The sequence below is a fragment of the Hypanus sabinus genome, chromosome 10, assembly GCF_030144855.1.
Source record: "Hypanus sabinus isolate sHypSab1 chromosome 10, sHypSab1.hap1, whole genome shotgun sequence".
Taxonomy (NCBI): domain Eukaryota; kingdom Metazoa; phylum Chordata; class Chondrichthyes; order Myliobatiformes; family Dasyatidae; genus Hypanus; species Hypanus sabinus.
The window spans coordinates 1219475-1239123 of NC_082715.1; the positions used below are offsets into that span (position 1 = coordinate 1219475).

Here is a 19649-nt window from a genome sequence, read left to right on the forward strand (position 1 = left end):
CGTTGGGTTGAAGGTTACTACATAGGTAGCCTACCTTGGATCGAAGAATTAAAAGAAAGCGCGCACTGGCGGGTGTCAGGCATTGGCAGTTGTGATGTATATTAATAGCGATAAAAAACACGTTGTAGCGGTGTAGCGCTACACGCAGCGCTAAAATAAAGACTGCAGCCAAAGGTAACTTTATTCGAACTAAACAGCCTTGCTTTAAAGCCTCCCTCAACCCGTCCCCGTGGGCGCGGATGCTCCAAAAGACACGTACTCACAAACCCCCGTAGGCTATCTCCCTTAGTCGGAACGGTGGCTAATTGTAAGCCGGTTCGGATGTGCCAGGAAACGGTGTCTCAGCAAAGTTTTCATATTGTACAAGATCACCATAATCTTCAAATTTCGAATTACATTTCAAAAGCTAACAAACCACGGGGAGCCGCATCACAGAGATCAAAGAGCCGCATGTGGCTCTGGAGCCGCAGGTTGCCGACCTCTGGTCTACACAAACATCAGGAGTTCAGGAAAGATGTGCAGGAGCATTAAGTCTCAGGAAGGAGGTACAGGAGCACCAGGAGTTCAGGAAGTAGGTACAGGAGCACCAGGACTAAATTGCCAGACTAGGCAACAGCTTCTTCCCTCAGGTTGCAAGACTAAAGTGAATACCCTGCCATCACTGAGGTCTGATCACTCAGGAAGTGAAATTTTTACTTTACTGTTTACTGTGCTGCTGACTTCACATGCATTTTGAATTATATTTTGGTTTATATGCTACGTACCATATTTGTTTTGTTGGTGCACTGTGGTCTGGAGAATGTTGTTGCACTTGTTTGTATGTACATATGTGCAGTCAGATGACAAAAAAACATTGAACTTAGACTGTAGCTCTGTCAGACTTTGTCCTCCAGTTTTATGGGCAGAGGTGATGAATGTGGCTATGCCAGCTCTCTCCTCACCTTATCTGTTTGAAAAGAAAATGGTCAATAATCATCTTCTGTTCCTACTATTGTTGGTAGTCACCTATTACTTTTCTACTGTTGTCCTTTATTTGCAGTGTGATGATGTTGCTGAATCAGGGATCCATGATTTCCTTATTGTTACTGATGCTCCACAATGAAAACTGCCATCCCAGCTTTAAATTTACAAGGATATTGCTAAGTCTGGAGGACCTGAATCATAAGAAAAAATTGAATAGTTTAGGACTATTGAGGAATTCTATTGAGGAATGGGAAAGGTGTAGTAACACTTATAGGGGTGTATTATAGACCACTAATGGGGACCAAGAATTGGAGGAGCAAATTTGCAAGGAGATAGCAGATATTTGTAGAAAGCATAAGGCTGTGATTGTGGGAGATTTTAATTTTCCACACATAGACTGAGAAGCCCATACTGTAAAACGGATGGATGGTTTGGAGTTTGTAAAATGTGTGCAGGATAGTTTTTTGCAGCAAAACATAGAGGTACCAACTAGAGAAGGGGCAGTGTTGGATCTTCTGTTAGGGAATGAAATAGGTCAGGTGATGGAGGTATGTGTTGGGGAGCACTTCGGGTCCAGTGATCACAATGCCATTAATTTCAATATAATTATGGAGAAGGATAGGACTGGACCCAGTGTTGAGATTTTTGATTAGAGAAAGGCTAACTTTGAGGGAATGCGAAAGGATTTAGAAGGAGTGGATTGGGACAATTTTTTTTTATAGGAAGGATGTAATAGAGAAATGGAGGTCATTGAAAGGTGAAATTTTGAGGGTACAAAATCTTTATGTTCCTGTTAGGTTGAAAGAAAAGGTTAAAAGTTTGAGGGAGCCGTGGTTTTCAAGGGATATTGGAAACTTGGTTAGGAAAAAGAGAGATATCTACAATAAATATAGGCAGCATGGAGTAAATGAGGTGCTCAAGGAATATAAAGAATGTAAAAAGAATATTAAGAGAAATTAGAAAACCTAAAAGAAGATACGAGGTTGCTTTGGCAAGTAAGGTGAAAATAAATCCGAAAGGTTTCTATAGTTATATTAATAGCAAAAGGATAGTGAGGGATAAAATTGGCCCCTTAGAGAATCAGAGTGGACAGCTATGTGGGGAGCCGAAAGAGATGGGGGAAATTTTGAACAATTTCTTTTCTTTGGTATTCACTAAGGAGAGGATATTGAATTGTGTAAGGTAAGGGAAACAAGTAGGGAAGTTATGGAAACTATGATGATTAAAGAGGAGGAAGTACTGGTGCTTTTAAGGAATATAAAAGTGGATAAATCTCCGGGCCCTGACAGCATTTCCCTAAGACCTTGAGGGAGTTTAGTGTAGAAATAGCAGGGGCTCTGACAGAAATATTTCAAATGTCATTGGAAACAGGGATGGTGTCGGAGGATTGGCGTATTGCTCATGTGTTTCCATTGTTTAAAAAGGGTTCTAAGAGTAAACCTAGCAATTATAGGCCTGTCAGTTTGATGTCAGTGGTGGGTAAATTAATGGAAAGTATTCTTAGAGATGTTATATAGAATTATCTGGATACACAGGGTCTGATTAGGAACAGTCAACATGGATTTGTGCGTGGAAGGTCATGTTTGAAAAATCTTACTGAATTTTTTGAAGAGGTTACGAGGAAAGTTGACGAGGGTAAAGCAGTGGATGTTATAAATATTCAGATTCAGTTTATTGTCATTGAGAAACCACAAATGCAATGCAGTTAAGAAATGAGACAACGTTCCTCCAGAATTATATCACAAAAGCACATGACAAAACAGACTACACCAGAAAATCCACATAACGTTTGGCAATCCCCAGTCCAGAGTCCGGAGAGGCTGCTGCGTATTATTATCACGCTACCATCTTAGGGCGTTCCTCGGAAAGGAGCTCCAATCCCACCAGACAAAACAAGACCAAAAACTAAAGCTATAAGACCTGCACAAAACCACATAGTTACAACATGCAAACAGTAGCATAATTGATAAAAAAAAAACAGACCATGGGCACAGTCAAAATAGTCCAAAGATGTTAAAAGACTATAAGTTCAAAAGAAACCACCACACAGTTTCCACAAGTCCTCAGGGTCCCGATTAACTCATCATCCCACGCAGGCGGCAGAAGGGAATACCTGCTCTGAACTTCCACGGCGCAGCCCACAGACACAGCACACAATGAAAGCTCCGTTGAACCCAGCCTCGCAGACACAGCACACAATGAAAGCTCCGTTGAACCCAGCCTCGCAGACACAGCACACACTGAAAGCACTCCAACCGCTGCAGACTCCGAGTCTGTAAAACCTCCAAGCCTCCAACCATCCCCTCCGGCACAGCTTCTCCGAGCACCATACTCTGCCGAGTGTGTTAAGACGCCCCCGCCAATGGCCATCGGCAACGCGACCCCGAGGACTGGGGGCCTGTTCTTCCCAGCAGAGACCCGGACCACACAGCAGCAGCAGCAATGTAGAAGGTCTTCCTGGAGATTTCCAGATGTTCCTCCATGCTCCCACGTCTGTTTTTCATCCAATTATGATTGCGCACGGCACCCCACTTCACAAATAACAGATAATCAGCTCTGGAGTGGCCGCTGGAAGCTCCATTGCGCCTCCATCTTGGACATGACTTCAGTAAGGCCTTTGACAAGGTTCCACACGGAAGCTTAGTTAGGAAGGTTCAATAGTTTGGTATTAATATTGAAGTAGTAAAATGGATTCAACAGTGGCTGGATGGGAGATGCCAGAGAGTAGTGGTGGATAACTGTTTGTCAGGTTGGAGGCCGATGACTAATGGTGTGCCTCAGGGATCTGTACTGGGTCCAATGTTGTTTGTCATATACATTAATGATCTGGGTGATGGGGTGGTAAATTGGATTAGTAAGTATGCAGATGATACTAAGGTAGGTGGCATTGTGGATAATGAAGTAGGTTTTCAAAGTTTGCAGAGAGATTTAGGCCAGTTAGAAGAGTGGGCTGAACGATGGCAGATGGAGTTTAATGCTGATAAGTGTGAGGTGCTACATTTTGGTAGGAATAATCCAAATAGGACATACATGGTAAATGGTAGGGATTTGAAGAATGCAGTAGAACAGGGTGATCTAGGAATAATGTGCATATTTCCCTGAAAGTAGAATCTCATGTGGATAGGGTGGTGAAGAAAGCTTTTGGTATGTTGGCCTTTATAAGTCAGAGCATTGAGTATAGGAGTTGGGTTGTAATGTTAAAATTGTACAAGGCATTGGTAAGGCCGAATTTGGAGTATTGTGTACAGTTCTGGTCACCGAATTATAGGAAAGATGTTAACAAAATAGAGAGAGTACAGAGAAGATTTACTAGAATGTTGCCTGGGTTTCAGCACCGAAGTGACAGGGAAAGGTTGAACAAGTTAGGTCTTTATTCTTTGGAGCGTAGAAGGTTGAGGGGGGACTTGATAGAGGTATTTAAAATTATGGGGGGACAGATAGAGTTGACATGGATAGGCTTCTTCCATTGAGAGTAGGGGAGATGTAAACAAGAGGACATGAGTTGAGAGTTAGGGGGCAAAAGTTCAAAGGTAACACAAGGGGGAATTTCTTTACTCGGAGAGTGGTAGCTGTGTGGAATGAGCTTCCAGTAGAAGTGGTAGAGGCAGGTTCGGTATTGTCATTTAAAGTAAAATTGGATAGGTATATGGACAGGAAAGGAATGGAGGGTTATGGGCTGAGTGCGGGTGAGTGGGACTAGGTGAGAGTAAGCGTTCGGTACGGACTAGAAGGGCCGAGATGGCCTGTTTCCATGCTGTAATTGTTATATGGTTATAAGTTCTTTCCTAATAACATCATATTTACCCTTACTCCAATTAAATGTTTACCCAAATTGTCTGCTCCTATCCCTCCCCAGCAGTATGGTGAAGGAGATAGATTTGTGGTCACTACCTCCAAAATGTTCTCCCACCGAGATCTGACACCTGAACAGGTTCATTTCCCAATACCAGATAAAGTACAGCCTCTCCTCCAGTTGGCTTATCTACAGATTGTGTCAGAAAATCTTCCTGAACACACCTAACAAACTCCACTTCATTTTAACCCCTTGCACAAAGGAGATGTCAATCAATATTAGTAAGGTAAAATCTCCCATCACAACAATCCTATTGTTCTTGCAGCGTAGGTTCACAAGGTTAATTCCCGGGATGGAAGGACTGTCATATGTTGAAAGATTGGAGCAACTGGGCTTGTATACACTGGAATTTAGAAGGATGAGAGGGGATGTGATTGAAACATATAAGAGTATTAAGGGATTAGACACGCTAGAGGCAGGAAATATATTCCTGATGTTGGGGGAGTCCAGAACCAGAGGCCACAGTTTAAGAATAAGGGGTAGGCTATTTAGAATGGATTTGAGGAAAAACTTTTTCACCCAGAGAGTTGTGGATCTGTGGAATGCTCTGCCTCAGAAGGCAGTGGAGTCCAATTCTCTGGATGTTTTCAAGAAAGAGTTAGAGAGAACTCTTAAAGATAGAGGAGTCAAGGGATATGGGGAGAGGGCAGGAACGGGGTACTGACTGGATGATCAGCCATGATCACAGTGAATGGTGCTGCTGGCTCAAAGTGCCAAATGGCCTACTCCTGCATCTATTGTCTATTGTCTATTGTTCCAGGATCAGCCTCTCTATCTGCTCCTTGATATCCCTGTTACTATTGTGGGGGGAGTGTCTATAAAAAACACCCAGTAGAGTTCTCGTTGGAGATGGTGAAAGTTTCAGAGAATTATGTGCTGGACACTGAGACTGGTGATGAAGACAAGAGGAACCCTATCCCTGTTATGGTGGTGGGAGGATAGGGTAAGAGCAGACATGCTTGAAATGGAAGAGATGCAGTTGAGGGCAGTGTTGACGTTGGAGAAGGGAAGCCACTTCATGTGAAAGAGGAGGACTCTCCTTCATTCTAGAATGAAAAGCCTTATTCTGAGAGCAGCTGTGGCAGAGTCAGAGGAATTGAGAGAAGGTAATAGCATTTTTGAACAAGGGGACAACATTCGCCTCCCTCCAATCCTCCGGTACCATTCCCGTGGACAACGAGGACATAAAGATCCTAGCCAGAGGCTCAGCAATCTCTTCCCTTACAGAAAGTAACAGGATGGAAAGAGGTATAGTCCGGGTAGCTGTGAGAGTCCATGGGTTTATAATTGACATCAATGGAGACAGAAGACAGTGAAATTGAGAAAGGGGAGGGAGGTGTCGGAAATGGACCAGATAAATTTGAGGGCAGGGTGGAAGTTGGAGGCAAAGTGGATGAAGTTGTCGAGTTCAGCACAGGTGCAGGAAGCAGCACCAATGCAGTCATCGATGTAGCATAGGAAAAGTGTGGGACTATCATCAGTGTAGGCTTTGAACATAGACTGTTCCACGTAGCCGACAAACAGGCAGACGTAACTGGTACTCTCTTCCCTTGCCTCGTGGAGCAGCCTGGGGAATATTCCGTCAGGCCCCGGGGACTTATCCATCCTAATATATTTTAACAACTCCAACACCTCCTCTCCCTTAATATCAACATGCTCCAGAACATCAACCTCACTCATATTGTCTTCGTCGTCATCAAGTTCCCTCTCAGTGGTAAATACCAAAGAGAAGTATTCATTGAGGACCTTGCTCACTTCCACAGACTCCAGGCACATCTTCCCACCTTTATCTCTAATCGGTCCTACCTTCCTACCTTCACTCCTGTCATCCTTTTGTTCTTCACATAATTGAAGAATGCCTTGGGGTTTTCCTTTACCCGACTCACCAAGGCCTTCTCATGCCTCCTTCTTGCTCTTCTCAGCCCCTTCTTAAGCTCCTTTCTTGCTACCCTATATTCCTCAATAGATCCATCTAATCCTTGCTTCCTAAATCTCCTGTATGCTGCCTTCTGTAGGCTCAGCTGGAAATTGGCAAGTACGATGTTGTGGGAATAACAGAGACATGGCTTCAAGTGGACAGGGCCTGGGAAATGAATATTCAAGGTATACATCTTATCAAAAGGACAAACTGACTGGCAGAGAGGGTGGGGTGGAATGATATTTAGTCCCTTATGAGGGGGGACATAGAAACAGGGGACGTAGAGTCAGTATGGATAGAACTGAGAAATTCTAAGGGTAGAAAGACCCTAATGGGAGTTATCTACAGGCCCCCAAACAGCAGTCTGGATGTAGGGTGTAAGTTGAATGAAGAGTTAAAATTAGCATGTCGCAAAGGTAATGATACAGTTGTCATGGGGGATTTCAACATGCAGGTAGACTGGGAGAATCAGAATGGTACTGGACCCCAAGAAAGGGAGTTTGTGGAGTGCCTCTGAGATGGATTCCTAGAACAGCTTGTACTGGAGCCTACCAGGGAGAAGGCAATTCTAGATTTACTGTTGTGCAATGTTGATCAGGGACCTCGAGATAAAGGAACCATTAGGAGGTAGTGACCATAATATGATATGTTTTAACCTACAATTTGAGAAGGAAAAGGGAAAATCGAATGTGTCAGTATTACAGTTGAACAAAGGGAACTATGGAGCTATGAGGGAGGAGCTGGTCAAAGTTCAATGGAACAATACCCTAGCAGGGAAGACAGTGGAACAACAATGGCAGGAATTTCTGGAAATAATGCAGAAGGTGCAGGATCGGTTCATTCCAAAGCGTAAGAAAGATCCTAAGGGGAGTAAGGGGCAGCCATGGCTGATGAGGGAAGTAAAGGGCAGTATCCAAATAAAAGAGAAGAAGTATAACATAGCAAAAATGAGCGGGAAACCGGAGGACTGGGAAGCTTTTAAAGAGCAACAGAAGATAACAAAAAAGGCAATACGCCAAGAAAAAATGAGGTACGAAGGTAAACTAGCCAAGAATATATACAGGAGGATAGTAAAAGCTTCTTTAGGTATGTGAATAGAAAAAAAATAGTTAAGACCAAAATTGGGCCATTGAAGACAGAAACGGGTGAATTTATTATGGGGAACAAGGAAATGGCAGACGAGTTGAACAGGTACTTTGGATCTGTCTTCACTAGGGAAGACACAAACAATCTCCCAGATGTAGTAGTGGCCAAAGGAACTAGGGTAAAGGATGAACTGAAGGAAATTTATATTAGGCAAGAAACGGTGTTGGATAGATTGTTGAGTCTGAAGGCTGATAAGTCCCCGGGACCTGATGGTCTGCATCCCAGGGTACTTAAAGAGGTGGCTCTAGAAATCGTGGATGCATTGGTAATCATTTTCCAATGTTCTATAGATTCAGGAACAGTTCCTGCTGATTGGAGGGTGGCTAATGTTGTCCCACTTTTCAAGAAAGGAGGGAGAGAGAAAACAGGGAATTATAGACCAGTTAGCCTGACGTCAGTGGTGGGAAAGATGATGGAGTCAATTATAAAAGATGAAATTACGAAACATTTGGATAGCAGTAGAAGGATCAGTCCGAGTCAGCATGGATTTATGAAGGGAAAATCATGCTTGACTAATCTCCTGGAGTTTTTTGAGGATGTAACTATGAAAATGGACAAGGGAGAGCAAGGGATGTAGTGTACCTGGACTTCCAGAAAGCTTTTGATAAAGTCCCACATAGGAGATTAGTGGGCAAAATGAGGGCACATGGTATTGGGGGCAGAGTACTGACATGGATTGAAAATTGGCTGGCTGACAGGAAACAGAGTAGTGATTAACGGGTCCCTTTCGGAATGGCAGACTGTGACCAGTGGGGTACCGCAAGGTTCGGTGCTGGGACCGCAGCTGTTTACAATATACATAAATGATTTAGATGAAGGGATTAAAAGTAACATTAGCAAATTTGCTGATGGCACAAAGCTGGGTGGCAGTGTGAAATGTCAGGAGGATGTTATGAGAATGCAGTGTTACGGACAGGTTGGGTGAGTGGGCAAATGTATGCCAGATGCAGTTTAATGTGGGTAAATGTGAGGTTATCCACTTTGGTGGCAAGAACAGGAAGGCAGATTACTATCTAAATGGAGTCAAGTTAGGAAAAGGGGAAGTACAATGAGATCAAGGTGTTCTTGTACATCAGTCAATGAAAGCAAGCATTCAGGTACAGCAGGCAGTGAAGAAAGCTAATGGCATGCTGGCTTTTATAACAAGAGGAATTGAGTATAGGACTAAAGAGGTCCTTCTGCAGCTCTACAGGGTCCTGGTGAGACCCCACCTGGAGTATTGTGTGCAGTTTTGGTCTCCAAATTTGAGGAAGGACATTCTTGCTATTGAGGGAGTGCAGCGTAGGTTCACAAAGTTAATTCCCGGAATGGCAGAACTGTCATATGTTGAAAGTTTGGAGCGACTGGGCTTGTATACACTGGAATTTAGAAGGATGAGAGGGGATCTGATTGAAACATATAAGATTATTAAGGGATTGGACACACTGGAGGCAGGAAGCATGTTCCCGCTGATGGGTGAGTCTAGAACTAGAGGCCACAGTTTAAGAATAAGGGGTAGGCCATTTCGAACAGAGATGCGGAAAAACGTTTTCACCCAGAGAGTGGTGGATATGTGGAATGCTCTGCCCCAGAAGGCAGTGGAGGCCAAGTCTCTGGATGCATTCAAGAGAGAGTTAGATAGAGCTCTTATAGATAGCGGGGTCAAGGGATATGGGGAGAGGGCAGGAACGGGGTACTGATTGTGTATGATCAGCCATGATCACAGTGAATGGCGGTGCTGGCTAGAAGGGTCGAATGGCCTACTCCTGCACCTACTGTCTATTGTCTTCCACCTGACTATATTTTCCACTTCACTTGTCACCCATGGTTCTTTCACCCTACCATTCTTTATCTTCCTCACTGGGACAAATTTATCCCTAACATCCTGTAAGAGATCCCTAAACATCGACCACATGTCCATAGTACGTTACATAGACCAAAAGTTTGGTCAAGACAAATGTAGGTCCTTTACAGTCAGAAACAGGTGAATTGATCATAGGGAACAAAGACATGGCAGACCAATTGAATAACTACTTTGGTTCTGTCTTCACTAAGGAGGACATAAATAATCTTTCGGAAATAGTAGGGGACTGAAGGTCTAGTGAGATGGAGGAACTGAGGGAAATACATGTTAGTAGGGAAGTGGTGTTAGGTAAATTGAAAGGATTAAAGGCAGATAAATCCCCAGGGCCAGATGGTCTGCATCCCAGAGTGCTTAAGGAAGTAGCCCAAGAAATAGTGGATGCATTTGTGATAATTTTTCAAAACTCCTTAGATTCTGGATTAGTTCCTGAGGATTGGAGGGTGGTTAATGTAACCCCACTTTTTAAAAAAGGAGGGAGAGAAAATCCAGGGAATTATAGACCGGTTAGTCTGACATAGGTGGTGGGGAAAATGCTAGAGTCGGTTATCAAAGATGTGATAACAGCACATTTGGAGAGAGGTGAAATCATCGGACAAAGTCAGCATGGATTTGTGAAAGAAAAATCATGTCTGACGAATCTTATAGAATTTTTTGAAGTTGTAACTAGTAGAGTGGATAGGGGAGAGCCAATGGATGTGGTGTATTTAGATTTTCAAAAGGCTTTTGACAAGGTCCCACACAGGAGATTATTGTGCAAACTTAAAGCACACGATATTGGGGATATGGTATTGATGTAAATAGAGAATTGGTTGGCAGACAGGAAGCAAAGAGCAGGAGTAAACTGGACCTTTTCAGAATGGCAGGCAGTTTTACAATATATATTAATGATTTAGACGAGGAAATTAAATGCAGCATCTCCAAGTTTGTGGATGACACGGAGCTGGGCGGCAGTGTTAGCTGTGAGGAGGATGCAGGGTGACTTGGATAGGTTAGGTAAGTTGGCAAATTCATGGCAGATGCAATTTAATGTGGATAAATGTGAGGTTATCCACTTTGGTTGCAAGAATAGGAAAACAGATTATTATCTGAATGGTGGCCGATTAGGAAAAGGGGAGATACATCAAGACCTGGGTGTCATTGTACACCAGTCATTGAAGGTGGGCATGCAGGTACAGCAGGCGGTGAAAAAGGCAAATGGTATGTTGGCATTCATAGCAAAAGGATTTGAGTATAGGAGCAGGGAGGTTCTACTGCAATTGTACAAGGCCTTGGTGAGACCGCACCTAGAATATTGTGTGCAGTTTTGGTCCCCTAATCTGAGAAAAGACATTTTTGCCATAGAGGGAGTACAGAGAAGGTTCACCAGATTGATTCCTGGGATGGCAGGACTTTCATATGAAGAAAGACTGGATCAACTAGGCTTATACTCACTGGAATTTAGAAGATTGAGGGGGGATCTTATTGAAATGTATAAATTTCTAAAGGGATTGGACAGGCTAGATGCAGGAAGATTGTTTCTGATGTTGGGGAAGTCCAGAACGAGGGGTCACAGTTTAAGGACAAAGGGGAAGCCTTTTAGGACCGAGATGAGGAAAAACTTCTTCAAACAGAGAATGGTGAATCTGTGGAATTCTCTGCCACAGGAAACAGTTGAGGCCGGTTCATTGGCTATATTTAAGAGCAAGTTAGATATGGCCCTTGTGGCTAAAGGGATCAGAGGGTATGGAGAGAAAGTAGGTACAGGGTTCTGAGTTGGATGATCAGCCATGATCATACTGAATGGCGGTGCAGGCTCGAAGGGCTGAATGGCCTACTCCTACACCTTTTTTCTATGTTCCTATGTTTCCCTGCAAAAACATCATCCCAATTCACACCCACTAGTTCTAGCCTTATAGCCTCATCATTTGCCCTTCCCCAATTAAAAATTTTCCTATCCTCTCTGATTCTATCCTTTTCCATGATAATGCTAAAGGCCAGGGAGCGGTGATCACTGTCCCCCAGATGCCCACCCACTGACAGATCTGTGACCTGACCCAGTTCGTTACCTAATACTAGATCTAGTATGGCATTCCCGCTAGTCGGCCTGTCAACATACTGTGACATTAATCCATCCTGGACTCTTAACAAACTCTGCCCCATCTAAACCCTTGGAACTAATCAAGTGCCAATCAATATTAGGGAAGTTAAAGTCACCCATGATAACAATCCTGTTATTTTTGCACCTTTCCTAAATCTACCTCCCAATCTGCACCTCAGTATCTCTGCTGCTACCAGGGGGCCTATAGAATACCCCCCATAGAGTAACTGCTCCCTTCCTGTTCCTGACTTCCACCCATACTGACTCAAAAGAGGATCCTGCTACATTACCCACCCTTTCTGCAGCTGTAATAGTATTCCTGACCAGTAATGCCACCCCTCCTCTCCTTTTCCTTCCTCTCTATCCCTTTTAAAGCACTGAAATCCAGGAATATTGAAAATCCATTCCTGCCCTGGTGCCAGCCAAGTCTTCGTAATGGCCACTACATCATAATTCCATGTATGTATCCAGGCTCTCAGTTCATCACCTTTGTTCCTGATGCTTCTTGCATTGAAGTACACACACCTTACTACCTTTACACCCTTTATTCTCCTTCTCTTTCCTCAAGCGTCTCTATTTATTGGATCTGGCTTTACTCCATGCACTTCCACTGCTCTATCATCATGGATGTAGAAAGGAAGGGACTGAACTAGGGGGGATAAAACAGAGTCGAGTTTTTCTTGTTTGTAGCAAGAAGAAAACGAGTGATTTGAATTTTGAATCAGGTCACTGATGATCTATATGAATTTTTTTTTGTCCGCAGTTGCCTTCTGACTAGCTGAGTATTTCAGCAATTTTATTCCTTTTTATTTCACTGGGATAATACCTAGTCTTCAAGAGCTAAGTTATGAAAGAGATTAGGTTTGTAGTCACTGGAATTTAAAAAGGCTGGTAGAAGTTTTCAAGAAAGTAATGTTTAAGATAATTAGGTGGTGTTTATAAACGTATATTGCAGATATTTTTGATGAGTAGCTAAATCTGTATTTTGTTTTTTACTTAATGTCTAACAGAAAGATTTTTACCAGGAAAGGGGTTTTACTTTTTCTCAACATAAACAGAAGAGATTCTGCAGATGCGGGAAATCCAGAGTATCACACACAAAATGCTGGAGGTCAGGCAGTATCCACGGAAATGAATAAATATCAGCGTTTCAGGCTGACCATTGATCAGGATTGGAAAGGAAGGGGAAAGAAGCCAAAATAAGATGGGGAAGGAGGGAAAGGAGAACTCGGACGCCTGACCTGCTGAGTTCCTCCAGCATTTTGTGTATGTTGCTCTTTTTTCCAAAATCTGTGTAGCGGAAGAGATGGTTCTGGAGGAGATTTTTAATATCGATCAGAGGTGACAGGTGAAGAGAAATAAACACATCAACTCCTCAATATTGCTGCATACGGATGTTTTATTATTTTTCATATTCTAAAATGTATTACGTTCAAACGGTTCATATTGAAGTATATATGCAGTATACAACTCTGTGATTTGTCTTCTCCAGATAGCCATGAAACAAAGAAAACTATGGAAATTGTTCAAAGAAAACACAATAATTCCATCCCCCTGCACAAAAAAGTACGGCAACACAATTATCAACCCCCAAATCCCCCTCCTCTGCACAAAACAAACGAACAAAACACACCAACAAGAAAAAATGGATGAAAACACAGAATATAAAAACTATAAGACTGAAAGTATCCAGAATCCATAGTTGAATCCATAAACACAGAACTTTGGTCACATCCTCTGACAGCATCGAGAGAGATACCAATTGAATGCAGAGGCCTAGCCTCCAGCAACAGTGAGTGATAGACTGCCAGACAGACTCCTCCGCAGCAGGGAGATCTGTAAAGTGATCAAAGCAAGTAGTCAGTGCTGAACCCCTGCTCTCCTTCCGTATTTACTGCAATTTTCGATCTTCCTCAATGCTTTAATCGGTGAACAATCAACAGCTCACTTCCCATCTCGAAGCACCTTTGCTTTGAGGCTGCTAGCGCTTGCTCCTGGAATCTTCTCAAAGACAGCAAAGTGCTGACTGGATCACTCAATCAATCTCTCAACTGAAAATCATAGGCTTTATGAGTTCCAGAAACATTTTTAACATGAAAAACAGAGGTAAAAGAAGTGAAATAAATAATTTTGTAGACTATCTAGAACAGTGGTCCCCAACCACTGCAATGCAACTGATTCATATCATTTCATACCACCAAATCATATCGTTTCCTCGCGGCCCAGTAACACATGCTTTGCGGCCCAGTTCACAGGCGCTATCTTAGACTATAAGACATAGGAGCTGAATTAGGCCATTTGGCCCATCAAGTCTGCTCTACCATTCAATCATGGTTGATACTTTTTTCCTCCCCTCAGCCCCAATGCTTGGCCTTTACCCCATAACCGTGTCTAATCAAGAATCTATCAGTCTCTGCCTTGAATACACCTGGCCTACACAGCTGCACGTAGTAACAAATTCCACAAATACATCACTCCCTCTGTAAAGAAATTTCTCCGCATCTTTGTTTTAAATGAACATCCCTCTATCCTGAGGCTGTGCCCTCTTGTCCTAGACTCACCCACTATGGGACCCACAACTCCTCTGGCTAGGCCTTTCAACATTCAAAAGTTTCAATGAGATCCCTCCTCATCCTTCTAAATTCCAATGAGCATAGACGCAGAGCCTTCAAACGTTCCTCATATGATAACTCTTTCATTTCCAAAATCATCCTTGTGAATCGTCTCTGGACCTTCTCCAATGCCAGCACTTATTTTTTTAGATGAGGAGCCCAAAACTGTTCACAATACTCAAGTTGAGGCCTCACCAGTGTCTTATAAAGCTTCAACATCACATATCAGCTCTTGTATTCAAGGCCTCATGAACTGAATGCTAGCACTGCAAATGTCTTCCTTACCACTGACTCTACCGACAAGTTAACCTTTAAGGTATTCTACACAAGGACTCCCAAGGCCCTTTGCACCTCAGATTTTTAGATTTTCTCCGGAATTTAGAAATTAGTCTGCACATTTATTTCTACTACCAAAGTGCATGACCATCCATTTTCCAACATTGCATTTCATTTCGAGTCAAGTCAAGTCACTTTTATTGTCATTTCAACCATAACTGCTGGTACAGTGCACAGTAAAAATGAGACAGCGTTTTTCAGGACCATGGTGTCAGATGACACAGTACAAAAACTAGACTGAACTACGTAAAAAAAACAACACAGAGAAAGCTACACTAGACTACAGACCTACACAGGACTACATGAAGTGCACAAAAACAGTTCAGGCATTACAATAAATAATAAACTGGACAGTAGGGCAAGGTGTCAGTCCTGTCTTTGGGTATTGAGGAGTCTGATAGCTTGGGGGAAGAAACTGTTACATAGTCCGGTCGTGAGAGCCCGAATGCTTCAGAGCCTTTTCCCAGACGACAGGAGGGAGAAGAAATTGTATGAGGGGTGCATGGGGTCCTTCATAATGCTGTTTCCTTTGCGGATGCGGTGTATAGTGTAAATGTCCATGATGGTGGGAAGAGAGAGCCCGATGATCCTCTCAGCTGACCTCACTATCCACTGCAGGGTCTTGTGATCTGAGATGGTACAATTTCCAAACCAGGCAGTGATGCAGCTGCTCAGGATGCTCTCAATACAAACCCTGCAGAATGTGATGATGATGGGGTGTGGGAGATGGACTTTCCTCAGCCTTTGCAGAAAGTAGAGACGCTGCTGGGCTTTCTTTGCTATGGAGCTGGTGTTGAGGGTAAGATTCCCTGTCAGGTGAACACCAAGAAACTTGGTGCTCTTTACGATCTCTACCGAGGAGCCATCGATGTTCAGCGGGGAGTGGTCGCTCCGTGCCCTCCTGAAGTCAACAACCATCTCTTTTGTTTTGTTCACATTCAGAGACAGGTTGTTGGCTCTGCACCAGTCCGTTAGCCGCTGCACCTCTTCTCTATAAGCTGACTCGTTGTTCTTGCTGATGAGACCCACCACGGTCGTGTCATCGGTGAAATTGATGATGTGGTTCGTGCTGTGTGTTGCAGCACAGTCGTGGGTCAGCAGAGTGAACAGCAGTGGACTGAGCATACAGCCCTGGGGAGCCCCCATGCTCAGTGTGATGGTGTTGGAGATGCTGCTTCCGATCCGGACTGACTGAGGTCTCCCAGTCAGGAAGTCTAGGATTCAGTTGCAGAGGGAGGTGTTCAGGCCCAGCAGGCTCAGCTTTCCAATCAGTTTCTGAGGGATGATTGTGTTGAATGCTGAACTGAAGTCTATGAACAGCATCCGAACGTTTGTGTCTTTTTTGTCCAGGTGGGTTAGGGCCAGGTGGAGGGTGGTGGCAATGGCGTCATCTGTTGAACGGTTGGGACGGTACGCAAACTGCAGGGGGTCCAGTGAGGGGGGCAGCAGTGTCTTGATATGCCTCATGACGAGCCTCTCGAAACACTTCATGATGATGGATGTAAGTGCAACGGCAGGGTAGTCATTTAGGCAGGATACTGAAGACTTCTTCGGCACGGGAACGATGGTGGCAGCCTTGAAGCACGTTGGAATGGTGGTGCTCCTCAGGGAGATGTTGAAGATGTCAGTGAGAACATCTGCTAGCTGGTCTGCACATCCTCTGAGCACTCTACCAGGGATGTTGTCTGGTCCAGCAGCCTTTCGTGGGTTGACCCTGCACAGGGTTCTTCTCACGTCAGCCATGGTAAGACACAGTACCTGGTCATTTGCAGGAGGGGTGATCTTCCTCGCCGCCATGTCATTTTCCACCTCAAACCGGGCGTAGAAGTTATTCAGCTCATCTGGGAGGGAGGGATCACCTGCACAGTCAGGTGATGTTGTCCTGTAATTGCTGATGTCCTGGATGCCCTTCCACATGCGCCGTGTGTCGCCGCTGTCCTGGAAGTGGCTGTGGATTAGCTGGGCGTGTGCACGCTTTGCCCCTCTGATGGCTTGGAACAGTTTGTCCCTTGCTGTTGTTAGAGCTGCCTTGTCGCCTGCTTTGAAGGCGGAGTCGCGGGACCTCAGCAGCGCACGCACCTCTGCGGTCATCTATGGCTTCTGTTTAGTGTGTATAGTGATGGTATTGGACAGAGTAACATCATCAATGCATTTGCTGATGTAGCTGGTCACTGATGCTGTGTACTCCTCTAAGCTGGTAGAGTCACCATCGGTTGCAGCCTCCCTGAACATGTGCCAGTCAGTGTGCTCAAAACAGTCTTGAAGAGCAGAGATGGCTCCTGCTGGCCAGGTTTTCACCTGCTTCTGAACTGGTCTGGAGTGCCTGATGAGCGGTCTGTATGCTGGGATTAGCTTAACAGAGATGTGGTCTGAGTATCCGAGGAGGGGGGGCAGGGCTCTGCCTGGTACACGTCGGGGATGTTTGTGTAAACCAGGTCCAACATGTTCTCCCCCTTCGTTGCAAAGTCCACATACTGATGGAATTTGGGGAGCACTGACTTAAGGTTCGCGTGGTTAAAATCACCGGCGACAATAAACAGACCATCAGGGTGTGCGTTCTGCATTTCGCTAAAAGCCACGTACAGTTCACTGAGCGCCTCCTTAGCATTAGCACTGGGGAGGATGTAGACTCTGAATATAAGGAGAGGGGTGAATTCCCGTGGCAAATAAAATGGTCTGCATCTAACAGCCACAAACTCCACTAGCAATGAACAGTGTCTGAAAACCAGTACAGAGTTCTTACACCATTCCATGTTGACATAAATACACACACCACCACCACGAGTCTTACCGGAGAGAGCTGCATCTCTGTCCACACAAAACAAGGCTAGCCGGTCTAGCTGAATGGCAGCGTCCAAAATCCCATCAGTGAGCCATGTCTCTGTGAAGACATACGCGGAGCAAACTCTGTACTCCCACCGAGTATTACGTTGGAGTTGGATGTGGTCCAGTTTATTGTCTAGGGAGCGGACATTGGAGAGCAGAATGGACGGGAGAGCCGGCCAGCTAGGGTTTGCTTTTAGCCTGGCACGGACCATTTGCCTCGCTCCTGCTTCCTCGCACATCGCTTTTGACGTCTCCATCTCCGGCTACCAGCATCAACCAAGTCCGAGGAATGTAGGCCCATTCCCCTCAGCAAGCCGAGGTCGCGTAATTTGCCACTTTCTTGACAATTCTCCTAATCTGTCTAAGTCCTTTTGCATCCTACCTGTTTCCTCAACACTACCTGCTCCTCCACCAATATTCTTATCATCTGCAAACTTGCAACAAAACCATCAATTTCATCATCTAAATCATTTATATACAGCATTAAAAGAAGTAGCCTCAACACTGACCCCTACGGAACACAACTAGTCACTGGCAGCCAACCAGACAAGGATCCTTTTATTCCTACTCACTGCCTCCTACCAATCAGCCAATGCTCTAACCATGCCAATAACTTCCCTGTAATGACATGGGCTCTTAACTGGTAAGCAACCTCATGTGTGGCTAAGGCCTCCTGAAAGTCCAAATATACAACATCCACTGCATCCACTTTATCTATCCTACTTGTAATCTCCTCAAAGAATTTCAATAGGTTTGTCAGGCAAGATTTTCCCTGGAGGAAACCATGCTGACCAAGTACTCTATAACCTCATTCTTAACAATTGACTCTCAACATTTTCCCAACCTCTGAGGTCAGGCTAACTGGTCTATAATTTCCTTTCTATTGCCTTCCTCCTTTCTTACACAGTGGAGTGACATTTGCAGTTTTTCAATTACACATCCAATGATTTTTGAAAGATTATTACTAATGCCTCCACAATCTCTATCACTACCTTTTTAAGAACCCTAGGGTGCAGTTCATCTGGTCTGGGTGACTTACGTACTGTTACCTCTTTCAGCTTTTTGAGCACCTTCTTCTTTATAATAGTGACTGCACTCCTCTTTCTTCACACACTACAATACCTGGCACATTTACAAGGATGTTGCCTGGATTGGGGAGCATGCTTTACAATAATAGGTTGAGTGAACTTGGCTTTTTTTCCTTGGAGCGACAGAGGATGAGAAGTGCTTTGATAGAGCTGTAAAGATAATGAGAGGCATTGATTGTGTGAATAGTCAGTAGTTTTTTCCCAGGGCTGAAATGGCTAACTTGAGAGGGCACAGTTTTAAGGTGCTTGGATGTAAGTACAGATAGGATGTCAGGGGTAAGTTTTTTATGCAGAGAGTAGTGAATGCATGGAATGGGCTGCCAGTGACTGTGGTGGAACTGGATACAATGGGGTCTTTTAAGAGACTCCTGGATAGGTACATAGAGCTTAGAAAAATAGAGGGCTATGGGTAACTCTAGATAATTTCTAAAATAAGTACATGTTGGGCATAGCATTGTGGCGCGAAGGGCCTGTATTATGCCGTAGGTTTTATATGCTTCTATGTTTGCTAATGTCTTCCACTGTGAAGATTGATGCAAAATACTCATTTACTTCATCTGCCATCTCCAGTCTCATTTTCTAGGGGTCCTATATCCACTCTCATCTTTTTTTTACATACTTGAAAAAGCTTTTATTATCCACTTTGATAGTGTTTGCTAGTTTGCTTTCATATTTCATCTTTTCCCTCCTGATGATTCTTTTAGTTGCACTCTGTAGGCTTTTAAAAGCTTCCCAAACCTCTATTTTCCCACTAATTTTTGCTTTTTGTATGTCCTTTCTTTTGCTTTTACATTAGCTTTGCCTTCCATTATCGGCCTCTGGTGTTCTATTTTGTCATTTGAATATTTCTTCATTTTTGTAATACATCTGTCCTGCATCTTCCTCATGTTTCCCAGAACTGCACGTCATTGGTGCTCTGCTGACATCCCTGCCAGCAGTTCCTCCCAATTTACTTTGGCCAACTCCTCTCTCATACCACTGAAGTTT

At 44.0% G+C, this 19649-nt stretch overlaps 1 protein-coding gene across 4 annotated transcripts in view; it reads left to right on the forward strand.

The window, feature by feature from the left end:
• Positions 1 to 19649, forward strand: part of fbxl4 (F-box and leucine-rich repeat protein 4) — a 252382-nt gene that overhangs the window by 215148 nt on the left and 17585 nt on the right. The window lies entirely within an intron of this gene.